Raw genomic sequence first — 16,334 nt, forward strand, 5'->3', positions numbered from 1 at the left:
CAAACTGCCTGGCACATGATTATTCAGATATTAATAAATATCTGTAGAATATGAATGAAGTAGTTCCAGTTCAGGGCTAGAATATCAAACTTGTTTCTAAATGATATGAAAATATTTGGTTTTCTAAAGGCATTGATATCTTGGCAGGTTTGTTCATTTCTCCTCAAGACAATGGGTTTCAGAGTATGGAAGGTTACTTGCTTAGTCACGTCTGACTTTTTGTGACCCTATGGGCTGTAGCTTGCTAGGCTTCTCTGTCCATAGAATTCCCCAGGCAAGAATACTGGAGTGGATAGCCATTCGCTTCTCCAGGGGATCTTTGCGACCCAGGGGTTGAACCCAGGTCCCCTGCATTGTAAAAAGATTCTTTACCATCTGAGGCACCACATGAAAGACTTAGTACAAATTCAGCATGTAAACAGCAAGACCTAGAGCAGTGCTTTCCAATAGAAATGTATGCAGTAATGAAAATATTTATTTCTGCTATCCAAAAGATTGCCATAAGCCAGATGTGGCTTTTTAGCATATGAACTGTGGCTAATGTGAGGGATAGAACTTAAAATCTTATTTACACCTAATTTTAAATAACCACGTGTAGCCAATGGTTACCATATTGGACAGTGCAGCTCTGGAGGACTTAAGAGCTGGCCTAGGTCTCTAAAAATGCATTTTGAAAATATTTATGCTGCAAAATTTCCTGTTTTTTCCTTATAAAAAAGAGATGCAATGTCATTGTCTTCATTTTGAACATAAGTTTCTATCTGCTACCAGAACCAGTCATTTTTAAATTACTTTTTGTTTCCTTCATTCTTTCCTTTTCTTGGCTAAATCAATCATTAGAATAACAGGCAAAATTTTGATATTTCCGTTGCTATTATTCCATGGTATTTAATTTTATATCAAACCAAAGATATATATACATATATACTTGGGTCAAATAATACTACAAAACTTAAAAAACATTTTCCTAGTAAGTACTTTTTGCCCCCCACCTTGACTTAGTTCCTTTGAAAAAAGTACTTTGAACTCTTCAGGTATTTTTTCTGATACTTCCTTTCATACATATAAAACAATCATGGAACTAGTGGTTTTCAAAGAGCTTTATGAGGGTAGTAGTGTTAGTTGCTTAGTCATATCTGACTCTGTTATTCCATGGACTGTAGCCCACCAGACTCCTCTGTCTGTGGAATTCTGCAGGCAAGAATACTGAAATGGGTTTCCATTTCCTTCTCCAGGAAATCTTCCCAACCCAAGGATTGAACCTGGGCCTCTTGCATTGCAGGCATATTCTTTACCATCTGAGCCACAAAGGAAGCTCTTCAGATATATAAAATATGCTTAAAATTAAGTTTTCTCTTTTCTATGTCATCCTTTATCTATTTACGGCAGATGAGGATGCAGCTCTCTTGTATGACTTGATCTGAAAACACACACACACACAGGACATATCCCTTTCCCATTTCTCTAATGCAATTTCTTCATAATTCTGGTTTAATAAAATTTTGGCATTTATATGAATAAGTCTCTGTAAATTATATTTACTACTGAGGCAGAATTTTGAAGAGTAAATGCCCTAATGCTCCCTTTCATGTGAATACTACTGTTTTTCTTTATGTTTCTCACATATTTCATTCTAGAGGAGAAAGGAGTAATATCTGATTGGTGAATTTGGAGGGAAGAACAGAGAAGGTTTGGCCCTGCCCCTCACTCTCACTTCACAATAAGAATGAACTTGCTCATGGAATGACCTCCATGCTGTTTGGTTTATGATTCCAAGGCCCTACCCCTACAAAATAGGGGAGATGTCCTGGTGGCTCAGCTGGTAAAGAATCCACCTGCAATGCGGGAGACATGGGTTCGATCCCTGGGTTGGAAAGATCCCCTGGAGAAGGAAATAGCTACCCATTCCACTATTCTGGCCTGTTGGGGTTGCAAAGATTTGGATACGACTGAGCGACTTTCATAGTTTTAGGGGATAAATATTCACATTTGGGGAAGAACACATATAGAATTGAGGAGTCCTTTTGTCCAGGGTCTGTGACTTGGATTTTGAATTTTAGTAAGCGGGGAGGGCACTATTAATGCTTATGGAGAAATATGTCACACCATATGTATTTGATTTTTAATGGTTGAATCTGGGCAAGATAATTTAAACTGTAAAGCTTAGATTTAACTTATGATGGCTTTAGCAACAAATAAGTAGCTAATCTTATAGAAACTGACCTTTACATTTTGGGTCTTCATCAGTTAAATAGGGGTTGAGGGCTTTAGCAAAGTGTTAGGGTCTGGGCAAACTGTAACAGGAAGAGTTAGGCCTTAGGGAGGCAGAGGTACTACTTTTGACAAATGACCTAATTTCTCTAAGCATTAAGTTTTCTTATGTAAATTACTGAAAATAATTCTACTTCTTAGAATTCATAGACTTGTTAGGAAGATTAAATAAGATAATAAAGAAAAATAAATCAGTGGAGTGCCTGGCATATAGTGAGTTCTTAATTTTTTTCGTATTTATGTATTTATTAATTAATGGCTACACTTAATCTTCACTGCTGTGCCCAGTCTTTCTCTAGCTGTGGTACACAGGCTTCTCATTGCAGTGGCTTCTCTTGCAGTGCGTGGGATCTAGGATGGGTACATGGGTCCACTTGTTGCATATGTGATATTCTGTGACCAGGGATCAATATCACATCCCCTTCTTTAGAAGGTGGATTCTTAACCACTGGGCCACCAGGGAAGTCCCTTAATCCTTAATTTTAGATACCAATGTTATTATTTGTATATCAATTGTACAATAAGAACAGTTCAGATTGCTTCACATTATACTCTTCATATACCTAGGATGTCATGGCAATTCTGAACAATGACAATACCATGACATCTGGATAGCCAAGATTACTGGCTCCAAATGCAAACTGTAATCACTGCTACTGATTAATGGGATCCATTATTATACTTTATAATGGTTTCTTAAGTCTATTCTGTTATGGACTCCATTGTGTCTCCTCTAGATTTTATATGTTAAGACCTAACCTGTCAATGTGACTATTTGGAGATATGGCAATTAAGCTTAAATGAGATCATAAAGTTAGGCCCTGATCTAATAGGACTGTTGTTCTTACCCTTTCTTTGAGTGTCACATACGGAGAAAAGGACATGTGAGGATACAGAAGGAAGGTGACTTTCTGCAAGCCCAGAAAAGAGGCCTCACAAAAGAATGGTCTTGCTGGTACCTTAATCTTAGATTTCCAGGTTCCAGAACTATGAGAATAAATTTCTTTTATTTAAGCCACCCAAGTCTGTGGTACTTTATTATGGCAACCCAAGTTGAACAACACATTACTTTATCAATTTGAAATGGAATGTGTTTCCATGGCTTTTAACCATCTACAGTTATCTAACCATGGCTCTGAAGGCCACAGTTCTTTAACTATTTAATAATTGATTAGGTCAGTTTATTGGAGAAGGAAATGGCAGCCCTCTCCAGTGTTCTTGCCTGGAGAATCCCAGGGATGGGGGAGCCTGGTGGGCTGCCGTCTGTGGGGTCGCACAGAGTCGGACACGACTGAAGCGACTTAGTAGTAGTAGTAGTAGGTCAGTTTTAATCTTCCTATAGCCTTTTAAGTATCATGCTTTATTTGTTATTTGGGAATAAAATTGCATTTTCTTTTTTTAATTTAATTTAATTTTATTTTTAACTTTAAAATATTGTATTGGTTTTGCCATATATCAAAATGAATCCACCACAGGTATACATGTGTTCCCCATCCTGAACCCTCCTCCCACCACCCTCCCCATACCATCCCTCTGGGTCGTCCCAGTGCACCAGCCCCAAGCATCCAGTATCCTGCATCGAACCTGGACTGGCGACTCATTTCATATATGGTATTATACATGTTTCAATGCCATTCTCCCAAATCATCCCACCCTCTCCCTCTCCCACAGAGACCAAAAGACTGTTCTATACATCAGTGTCTCTTTTGCTGTCTCGTATACAGGGCTATTGTTACCATCTTTCTAAATTCCATATATGTGCGTTAGTATACTGTATTGGTGTTTTTCTTTCTGGCTTACTTTACTCTGTATAATAGGCTCCCATTTCATCCACCTCATTAGAACGGACTCAAATGCATTCTTTTTAATGGCTGAGTAATACTCCATTGTGTATATGTACCACAGCTTTCTTATCCATTCATCTGCTGATGGGCATCTAGGTTGCTTCCATGTCCTGGCTATTATAAACAGTGCTGTGATGAACATTGGGGTACATGTGTCTCTTTCAATTCTGGTTTCCTCACTGTGTATGCATAATTGGAATGCTTTTACCTTACTGCCTGTACAGAGAAATAGATCATGGAAGGACATTAAAAGTAAACAGTAATATAGACAAAGAATAGTGTTTTAAGACTGTGGATTTAACTTGAATTTAAAACTTTCCTCTACTTAATCACTACTTCTTTTTAGTAAATACATACACATTCAGTTCCTCAATAATGAAGAAGAAAGGACAATTGGATGTATGTTTTTACATGTAAGGGATTTATTTAAGTGGAAAAAGCAGATATCAGAACATATTTTAATTTAAATTTTAAAAATATGTAATGGTACATTTAATACATATGAAACAGTATTCTGTTTCTCATGAAAATAAATGCAAGTGTGCAAAAATGAATGTAATTATCCCCAAATTAATGAAGAAATAGGACAAAGAGTGTTTGTGTGCATTTCTCTCACTTGAACAATTTTCAAGCTGAACTTCAGTATGTAATTTTTTACTTGTCACTAATGAAGTTATATCCCTGCCATAGCTGTCTTGTATCTCTTTTTCTTGAGAGTGGGTTACATTCTAACATGTCATAATTGTAGGTTCTGAGGTTAATGGAAACACAATGAAAATATAAGCAAAGTAAAGAAAAAAAAAAAAAAACACAGGTAATATGTGTTAGAATTCAAATAACAGAGGAGAAGAAGGTCTTTTGCTTTGGGGCAAATAACACTTTGTAGCAAGGAATGAAAAGCAAGAGTGTAATACCTCTACTGATATTTTTTATAACCTTTGTGATTTTTAAAATTATATACATCTTTTCCTTAACCAGAAGGAGAACTGGATGCTTAATTAAGAGACTAGTATCTAGGCCTGGATCCACTTTAACTCAGCTTCATGATTTTGAATGAACTGCACCTCCACAGATTGAAACGCCTTAAAGTATGAAAGGAAGGAAACAGGCTCTATGACCTTTAAATAACTTTAGACTCTTAACAACTGATAATGTTATTACTGTTCATTTATCTTCTGCTAGTGTTTCCTCTTTAAAATTTCACAGTGGTACCTAGTGAGTGCAATGAGAAACACATCCTGAAACTTTAGTGGAGTTGCTATAAAACTTGAACAGGGCTGAAAAGTTTGTCTACCAGAAAAACAATGCCAAGTAAAATTTATAGTGCTTCTAATTTTCACCTTTGTGCTAAAGAAATTTTGTTATTTGTCCTCAAAATAAATTATTCCCATTATATCAATGAAAAGCTCAGGGAAGTCTAATGATTTGTCCTTCAACTAACACTGTAATTACTAGTCATCTGTAAAAAATAAAACCATCAACACAAAAGAACATGGATAATGAGTTAACTATGCTGGAGATACCATAAGTAAACTTAGAACATTTCCAAAAATACGAACACTGTGCATGTTATTTTGTTTATCTTTTCTTTTGGTCTCCATTCCATTGTCTCCTACTAGTCCTGAGACAAAGAACAGAGACAAAAAAACAAAAAGCTTTTTAGTCATTATTTCACCTTTATCTTTTTTTTTTCTGTTTTTTACCCTACAAGCAATTTATGCCAATAGTAACCTCCCTCACAGATATGTAATAAAGATTAATGAAGTGTATTTATTTTCCTACTTGTTGGGTTGCTGGACTTATCTCTGGAGATGCTATAAGCTTTGTCAAATAGAAATAATGTTGTATATAGGAAAAGGAAGGATCTTGTTCATTAGGAAATTTCTTACTCATTAATAACTTACCATTATTATCTTTTAGAAAGAATAGAACACACACTTCAAAAATGATGATTAATACAACTTTCCTAAGTGTCTTTTTAGTACATGATTATTCCCCAAAATTCCCAAATAGGATTAACACATCAGAATAAAAAAGTAGAAAATACAGCTCACTGAATAAGCAATAAAATGGAAAAAACAAGCAAGTATTCTAGATCTCAAGTGATGATTTATTAACTGTATTCTCATATCTGAGTCATTTAATATATTTGGGTTTTACCTCTAAAATGAGAATTGTAATTCTTTATTAGACTAAAGGTAAAGGTTATACTAGATATTCTTTTGAGGCCTCTCACAGTTCTGAGAGCCAGGATTCTCATACTAAAGGTGATTCAGTGTATCAAGATGAATTGCCAATCTCTGTTTTTTCGCAGATTTGTATCACATTGAACTGTACTTACTTTCAACAGGATATTGAGAATTATCTCTTCGATTGCTAATTCAGTTATTCAACAAATATTTATTCAGGGCCTAAATTGTGCAGTTTCTGTTTTATATCAGGCTGCTTGCTCTTTATTTCTTGAAGTCATCCATCCTTCATGGTCCATATTATAAGATTTATGCTTTAACTTTTAAAGTGGATTCATATATTATAGTTTTGAGTTCTTGACCAGGTTTGAACTGCTCTATAACAGTACGGAATTTACTTCTTTGAATTCTCTCAATGGTATGGCAGAAACTACTCAATTCTTCTAAGTATTTTATCTCTGCTTTTAACTTAACAAATATTAGAGACACTGCCACCACAATAAAAGGATGTATTTCATAGCATCTCTTGCAGTGGTTGGCTGTTGAGGTATAAAGAGAAATTTTTTAGAGTTCCATAAAGTTTCCTTAAAAGGGAAGAGGAACCATCCCTTTTACCTATTGCTTAGAATGTTGATGTGATGGCTAAAACTCTAATAGCCATCTTTGATCATGTGGAGACTTTTCCAGGGAACAAGAGAAAAAAAGCCTGCTATCCTGACAAAGTGAAAGTGTCAGTCGTGTCAGGCTCTTGCAACTCCATAGACTGGAGCCTGCCAGGTTCCTCTGTCTATGGAATTCTCCTGTCAAAGATACTAGAGTAAGTTGCCATTTCTTTCTCAAGAGGAACTTCCCAACCCAGGGATCACACCCATGTCTCTTGCATTGCGGACAGATTCTTTACTATTTGAGCTACCAGACAATATTCACTCTAAACTAAATTCTTAGTTCCTTTCTTTTATAAAAGAATGAATATCTATTTTGGCTAAAACACTACTTTTCAAATCTTTGCTACTCACAACCAAACATAATCCTAACCAGTAGGACCTTGTAAAGTGTCAGGTTCATAATAAGAATGTTAATAAAACCATATTGAATAGTTGGCCCCTATTTTGTGGGTTATAAATGTATCCAAGTAGTGTGTGTATGTGCATATGTGTATATATAGCCTATCATATCCTGTCATATATGGGAAGTAATTTCCATAGGAATAAATGTTAGAGTTAGCATTTTACAAGTTTTATTTAATTGCAAATTTAAATTAACATAAACATAGTCATTTGAAAATGTTACAGAAATATGAAGAAAAATATTAAAAATATTATAAAAATTGCCTTAATATAATAATAAAAGTGTTAGTTCCAATACAGTACTATACTAATGCTACTGATAATAATGTAAGAGTGAAGGAGAGATGATTCCCCAGTCCATCCCATTTACTTCCCGCATGTTTACAAAGGGCATGATTAGTATTTTTTTTTTTGTTAGTGTGTCTCCATGCTACAAAATTATCGAGGCAAGGAAGTACAAAATCTGCAGGGTGGGCTGAGAAGCTCCAGATTCAGGAGAGTTGATGGTGTAGTTCTAGTCTGAAGGCCAGCATGTAAAGACCCAGAATAGTCAAGTTCAGGATCAATTCACAAACAATCTAGCAGGCCAGTCTTTTTGTTCTATTCAGTCATTCTGCTGACTAGATAAGGCCCACCCAAATTATGGAGGGTCATCTGATTACTCAAATATAGCTGATTTAAATATTTCTCATCCCAAAACATTTTCCAACTTAACACATAATTAACCATCACCAGTCCTTTGTTCAAATAATTGCAGAAATATTTTAGTGTCAAAATATGGGTGATGCTAAAACTGATTCTTGAAAGATGAATAAATATTTGTTACATAGACAAGGCATCTCATGAGAATACTTAGACAAGAGGCAATAATTTCTAGGCAGAGGCAAAAGCACAGATCCTTCCAACTTCTAGGTTTGTGTTACAAACTGCTTGTTCATGACTATAACACTTTACTATTTAACATTTTTCTATTCTAGGAATGTTCAACATAATCATTGTGAGGCTAGATTCTGGAATTAGCCAAATTTGTTTTCAGTCATTAGATTTGAGGGTCTGTATGCAAAACTGATTATATGCAATAAATAAGAGATACTTGTCCCATCTATGATTGCCTTAAGTCATTTCCCCTAGGTTTGCCACACTGGAGTTTCAAATCTCAAACTCAGTCTCAGTAATATATAAAGTACTGTTGTGCTTATAATTCTGACAAGCTACATTTAGCTTCAGTTGAGGCTTATGGAGGCTTATGAAGATGAAGCTTACTGGAAACACATAAACATTTTAATAAATTTCCTTTAGATATAAATTCCTTTGAAATATAACACTTGTGGAAATATTGTTCAAGTGCCATGAGAAGGAGGCAGCATTTTTTGAGCAGCTGCTCTCATTTTTCCATTTCTCCCACTGTCATACAAAATGCCTTAATATCTATCCTGTGACAGGGGTGGAAGAAACTGTTATATAGAGAAAGAAATCTCAAAGAACTTATACAGGTTTCCAGTGAGTTTTATGAAACATCTAATTCGTTTCAGTAATGCCAAATATCAGGAAACCTCACAGAGGTTTGTTGCCATAATTAAAAGAACTTATTGAGTGCCACATTTTGCAAAATGGAATTGAGCCACCTTATGTGGAAAGTGTTATTGATGTGGCCTCTGTCCCTTCAGTCTAGGCAATTTGGTCCAGCAAATCCATGTGCAAGTGGAAGTTTCCTGGAGCTTAGATTTCCTGACCATGTATCCAAAAGTATTAGACATGACCATTTTCACCTTTCTCCTTTTCAATCTTTCCCATGTTATAGTCTCATGCAAAACTTCACAGTAAACTTAACTAAAAGGTTATGGTCCAAGAAAGTGAGACCTATGATAGAGAGAGGGATGACTCCCCAACTTACCTTGTCCCCTGTAAACACACACATACAGTGCCACTAATAGCGCTGGGTTAGACTAGTAAATAGGAGATGAGAGTCTTTTTGTTTTCCCAGAAACAGAGACATCAATAGTTTAATGGATAGGAGGATAACACATCTGAAACAAGGTACTGGAGCAATACCCCACCAAATGTGGCAGACATGGTTAGGAAGTGAGAGGCTTTGAAACATGATGTTCTTCCTGCCTCGAGCACTCTTCTTCTTCTGGCTCTTCTTTACCTCTTCAGTCTTGAAATAAGACCTTTATAAAAGTTTTCATAAGCTATTCATATAGCATGAGTGAGTGCTAAGTTGTTTCTGTTGTGTCTGACTCCCAGTGACTCCATGGATTGTAGCCGACCAGGCTCTTCTGTCTACTGGTATTCTTCAGGCAAAAATACTGGAGTGGGTTGCATTTCCTTCGCTAATTCATATAGCACTTATTTTTTTATTTGAAAAGAATTTATATTTGCAAGTAACAATTTTTGTGTATTTTTCTGTTTACATTTGTCCTGTCCATGTCTCCCTCTAGAATGTGAGATAAAATCCTATGAAAGTAGATTACTTTTTTTGCTCACTATCTTATATATAATATCTAGTATACTTCCTGGAATATGAAAAATACTAAATAAATTTGCACAAATTAAATGAATTAAATGAAATAATGTGAACTGTAGTTTTGTGAGTATTGGACTAATTACTTAACATTTGAGTTTTAGTTTCCTCATCTATTTTTGTAGAAGGAAAAATGGCTTTTTTTTTTTTTTAATTAATGGACTTTGTGATGATCAGCTGGGGAAATGAATGAGAAAGTATCTTTAAACTTCTAAACCCAATGGAAATATTTGGTTGCATCTAGTAGGTTATTAAAGCTAAACTCTAAGCAGTGCAGTTTTAATAACTAAACATCACTTTCCTTCCAATTTTTGATCTGTGATTTTCTCTAATTTAGTTAACAGAATTTCACTCTCTCAATTTAGTTCAGTTCAGTCATTCACTCGTGTCCAACTCTTAGAGACTCCCTGGACCACAGCACACCAGTCTTCCCTGTCTCACCAACTTCCAGAGCTTACTCAAACTCATGTCCATAGAGTCAGTGATGCCATCCAACCATTTCATCTTCTGTCGTCCCCTTCTCCTCCTGCCTTCAATCTTTCCCAGCATCAGGGTCTTTTCCAGTGAGTCAGTTCTTCACATCAGGTGCCAGAGTATTGGAGTTTAAGCTTCAGCATCAGTTCTTCTAGTGAATATTCAGGACTGATTTCCTTTAGGATGGACTGGTTGGAATTCCTCGCTGTCCAAGGGACTTTCAAGCATCTTCTCCAACACCACAGTTCAAAAGCATCAATTCTTCAGTGCTCAGCTTTCTTTATAGTCCAACTCTCACATTCATACATGACTACTGGAAAAACCAAAGACAGACCTTTGTCCGTCTCTGGACAAAGATGTCTCTGGACAAAATATCTCTGCTTTTTAATATGCTGTCTAGGTTGGTCATAACTGTTCTTCCAAGGAGCAAGTGTCTTTTAATTTTATACCTGCAGTCACCATCTGCAGTGATTTTGGAGCCCAGAAAAATAAAGTCTGTCACTGTTTCCATTGTTTCCCCATCTATTTGCCTTGAAGTTATGGGATCAGATGCCATGATCTTAGTTTTCTGAATGTTGAGTTTTAAGCCAACTTTTTCACTCTCCTCTTTCATCAAGAGGCTCTTTAGTTCTTTGCTTTCTGCCATAAGTGTGGTGTCATCTGCATATCTGAGGTTATTGATATTTCTCCTGGCAATCTTGATTCCAGCTTCTGCTTCATCCAGCCCAGCATTTCTCATGATATACTCTGCATATAAATTAAATAAGCAGGGTGACAATATACAACCTTGATGGACTCCTTTCCCTATTTGGAACCAGTCTATTGTTCCCTGTCCAATTCTAACTATTGCTTCCTGATCTGCATACAGATTTCTCAAGAGGCAGGTCAGGTGATCTGGTATTCCCTTCTTTTTAAGAATTTTCCAGTTTGTTGTGATCCACACAGTCAAAGGCCTTGGCATAGTCAATAAAGCAGAAGCAGATGATTTTCTGGAACTCTCTTGCTTTTTCAGTGATCCAGCAGATGTTGGCAATTTGATCTCTGGTTCCTCTGCCTTTTTGAAGTCCAGCTTGAACATATGGAAGTTCATGGTTGATGTATTATTGATATCTGGCTTGGTGAATTTTTAGCATTACTTTGCTAGAGTGTGAGGTGAGTGCATTTGTGCAGTAGTTTGAGCCTTCTTTGGCATTGCCTTTCTTTGGAATTGGAATGAAAACTGACCTTTTCAGTCCTGTGCCCACTTTTGAATTTTCCAAATTTGCTGGCATATTGAGTGCAGCACTTTCACAGCATCACCTTTTAGGATTTGAAATAGTTCAACCGGAATTCCATCACTTCCACTAGCTTTGTTTGTAGTGATGCTTCCTAAGGCCCACTTAACTTCACATTCCAGGATGTCTGGCTCTAGGTGAGTGATGACTCATTGTGGTTATCTGGATCATGAAGGTCTTTTTTGTATAGTTGTTCTGTATATTCTTGCCACCTCTTAATATCTTCTATTTCTGTTAGGTTCATACCATTTCTGTCCTTTATTGAGCCCATCTTTGCATGAAATGTTCCCTTGGAATCTCTAATTTTCTTGGAGAGATCTCTAGTCTTTTCCATTATATTATTTTCCTCTATTTTTTTGCATTAATCACAGAGGAAGTGTGATCACTCTCTACTCATATTTTTCTCCTCTAATTTTCCTGTCATTTCATAATACAAGGAATGGCTAAGTGTTCATTTACTTTCTTAGAGGAAATTGTGCTTCATTGAAGTTGCAACCTGCTCAAAATTTTCTATTTTTAATAAATGACAGGGAGAAATTCATCCCACATGCCATGAATCCAAGTTCTTCTGATAAATCATAGTGGAAGACACAGCAAACAGGAATCATAGTCATTGAAAATGCTTTACATTGTCTCCTGTATTTCTGAGGAAGAAAATTCAAGTAAACAAGTCCACCTTTTTTGGCAAGAATATTTCTTAGGTGGCAGATGTGTCTATCAGGAGGTATATGGTGTCTGATTGTATCTATATGGCATTGACAGTCATTGATGAACGTTTCTAGGAGTCTAGAAGTTGGATAATAATGATGTTCAATTTCGATCATTTCTTAATTAAAAAGTGATGTATAGAACAGTCTTTTGGACTCTGTGGGAGAGGGAGAGGGTGGGATGATTTGGGAGAATGGCATTGAAATACATATAATATCATATATGGAATGAGTCGCCAGTCCAGGTTCGATGCAGGATACTGGATGCTTGGGGCTGGTGCACTGGAACAACCCAGAGGGATGGTATAGGGAGGGAGGAGGGAGGAGGGTTCAGGATAGGGAACACATGTATACCTGTGGTGGATTCATTTTGATATTTGGCAAAACCAATACAATATTGTAAAGTTTAAAAATAAAATTTAAGTAAATAAATAAAAAGTAATTGGCATAAATTTATAAAAATAACTTTTCTATCAACTATTTGTTTGCAGTGAGGAATAGTTTTTATACTAAGGAAAGGTAAACTCTTAATTCTTTTCCTTTATTGCTATGCTATATGCTATATGCTAAGTCACTTCAGTTGTGTCTGACTCTGTGCGACCCCATAGACAGCAGCCCACCAGGCTGTCCCTGGGATTCTCCAGGCAAGAACACTGGAGTGGGCTGCCATTTCCTTCTCCATTGCCTTTATTACTCAGTTTTAAACAAAATAAGTTGGTTAACTATCATTCTCTAATACTGACCAATGAACCTTTCATTTCATTTTGATTTGTTTCTTTAATTTGTTGGTTTTGGCTATGTTTTGATGTCATTATGTACACCTAGATATAAATACATTTGATGAATTTCAGTTATTGCAGTTATCATGCTAATTATGGTCTAATTGTCTCAGTTGTATCCAAGGGAAGGCTCTTCAAATTGGTCTCTGAAACTTTTCTGATATGCCCCTTCTGCTGAGAAATGGTTTTCAAGTTTCCATTTTCAAATAGTTTTCATCGAATAATAGTGTTCTCAAAGAATGCTAAAGGTGTTTTTCTTTGTAAGTTACCATCTGCTAAAAATAAATTAGTTAAAATAACATTTATTATTGTTTACTCACAAAATGAGCTATATTTTAAAATATAAATGAATAAGCAAATAAGTAACCACTGGCTCCAATGAATTTTGCAAAACTTTTGCTTGTTTTTTCTAGGTATAAAATCCTATCATCTGAAGATCAAAAAGCCCATTTGGAAAGTACAATACCAAGTATAAGGGTGAGCAGTTGAAAATTAAAACCATATGCAATGCTGAGTATAATATTTTAGATGCTAAATGTAATACAATACATTTCAAATTGGATGCCCAATGTCAATCTAAAACACTGTTTAATCTGCAATTTATATTGAGTTGAAGCAGAGAGAATTTTTCTTCCTCAGCTTCTTGGCTTTGAACACAATACTTTACAGATGTCTGACCTTTGGATTTTAATGTGATAATGTGGCTTCCCCTGAACAAAGGCCTAAAAGCTGATTGTCAGAAATTGTTTTTCATTGAAGAATGATCCCAAATTGCATACAAAAATGACACCATATATTTTCTAAATGCCTATACATAACAATTATAGTTGTTCCCATAGATATTTTAAGAATAATAGGTAAGTATATTAAGGAAGTGATTTTTTTTTTGAAGTCTAGTCACTTGAAAATATGTTTAATTCTTCTTGGGAAGTACATTCATTATCACAGTTGTCACTTTTTCTTAAAGTTTTATTGTATATATTGTCACATGAGCTCAGGGCTATTTTCTTGTCATTGTTATTTCATTCAGCATCATTTAATCTGCACATTAAAATGTTACTAGTTGTTGTTTTCATACTTTTATCTGTACCCTCTAACTCTCTACTAGAGGTTACATGCTGAGATGCAGTATTTTTCTTAGCCTTTTCCTTATAGATTTTCAAATTGATGACAATAGGAAGATAGACAAAAGCCAATTTGTAATATTCAACAGTTGTTTTATTAATTGATATCCTCATATATGAGTGAAAGGTTTTGTTTTTTAAAACTTTGCATAATTTTGTACTGTTGGTGACAATATATTACTTTTTGAGTAATATTTATTATCCATTCTCTCTTCTGCGTAATTACTGGTGGTAGTGAAAAGTTACATCTTCAAACTAGTTCCAACCCTGTATAGTCATTTGACACAAGTAGAAGTTCCACCTTGTCATTTGGGAGGCCTGTGGTTATTTTATGGGGAGTTTCTTCAAACTACATTGTTGGTTACTCTTTTAATCCCTTTCTTACTTACTCAGATGCGTTCTGCCTTGAAAGTAATAACTGTTTCCATTCCCGTAGAGGCTCTTTTTTTTTTTTATACTCAGTAGCAATTATAAAATTCAAAAGCCAACCATCAACTAAGGGTGAGCAGATGATACAATTTTTCATTCTCCCTGCAGCCAAATGCTCCCTATTGAATCCTCCTAGAAGCCTGCCTCAGTTCTGCAAGTCACCTGACTTAGCTGCCATTTCCCAGCGCCTTTCCTTGACCTTGGACTGACTGCCTCCTGTGTAAATGCCTTCTGTCTTCTGTCTCTCACTGGTTTCAGGGCTTTCTCCTTGTATCTGACATCTTAATGCTACACATCCCTGCTTCTGCATACTACCTGAATAGTTTTGATCCACAAGATGCTCTAACACTTCTGCCTGCATAACATCCACTCCTTGTTTATGCTGATCTTTATGCTGCTCCCCTCTAGCTTTACTCTTAATAACTTTCAATCCCTTCAGAACCCAAATGGTGTGTAGTCACCAGCCATTCTGTTTCGTCATCACAGATCTTTTTTATTAGCTTTTGTCCATAATTTATTAATTTAATTCAAAAATCCATTTTTATTTTCAATATCCTCCTTGTCTTCTGTATCCTCAAGCAAATTCAAGTCTCCATATTTTCATGTAGCCATTTCTTAGCCTTAATTTTCTATATTAAATTATCATTATTTTTCTCTCACTGACTGATGATACACTTTTTCTCATCAGCATTCTTCCATCTTATAACACTTCAATTCTATACTTCAAGTTGGTGCATGTGATAATTAAATTCTTAGTGTAGTTTGTATTCCAATTATTTTATATCTGTTCCTTAATGTTATCTATGTGTCATGTTATTTCTCTCTGATCTTACTCTGTCTGTGTGTTTGTATAGATCCTTAGTATAGTTTTCTCTTCTCCAGTATAATTTATGCTTTCATTCTTCTCTAAGATTTTTCAAATTTTATATTTAATTTTAGTTTTTAATGTGAAATCCTAACTATGATCTGTTGTTTTATAATCTACACTTTTAATGCAGGCTGAAATTATACTATATATTACATGTAATACATATACATAATATAGTATATACCTTCAAACCATGATATAAGCACTTCTAAATTTAACAAACTTTATAAAACCAAGTCATATGCTGGGGATGAAGATACAAATAACATTTATGCTTCCATCAAGGAACTCATGGTCTGTTGGGATTATACAAAATTAAATAGGTTATTTCTCTGTATTTTGATGTGACTTAAGGTAGAGAAATGGAGAAGGCAATGGCAACCCACTCCAGTGCCCTTGCCTGGAAAATCCCATGGACGGAGGAGCCTGGTAGGCTCCATTGAGTCACAAAGAGTCAGACACGACTGAGCAACTTCACTTTCCCTTTTCACTTTCATGCATTGGAGAAGAAAATGGCGACCCACTCCAGTGTTCTTGCCTGGAGAATCCCAGGGACGGCGGAGCTTGGTGGGCTGCCCTCTACGGGGTCGCACAGAGTCGGACATGACTGAAGTAACTTAGCAGCAGCAGCAGCAAGGTAGAGACATACTTAGAATGTTGTGGGAACCCGGAAGAGAAGCATCAATCCAGTGTGGGGAAAAGTACCTGGTTGATTACCTAGTTTCTTAAGGACAAAGATTGTGACTACCTTATTCATTTTTCTTTACCCTGTCCCACCATTTCT

General features: G+C 35.8%; 1 long non-coding RNA gene across 3 annotated transcripts in view; it reads left to right on the forward strand.

Annotated features, from left to right (window-relative positions):
* LOC138985783 (uncharacterized) overlaps window positions 1-16,334 on the forward strand; it is a 123,889-nt gene that overhangs the window by 17,014 nt on the left and 90,541 nt on the right. For all 3 annotated transcript variants that reach the window (XR_011462734.1, XR_011462736.1, XR_011462735.1), the window contains one exon: window positions 13,543-13,606. This is a non-coding gene — a long non-coding RNA (uncharacterized lncRNA). The remainder of the gene's footprint in view (window positions 1-13,542; window positions 13,607-16,334) is intronic.

Source organism: Bos mutus, chromosome 26 (assembly GCF_027580195.1).
Source record: "Bos mutus isolate GX-2022 chromosome 26, NWIPB_WYAK_1.1, whole genome shotgun sequence".
Lineage (NCBI taxonomy): Eukaryota > Metazoa > Chordata > Mammalia > Artiodactyla > Bovidae > Bos > Bos mutus.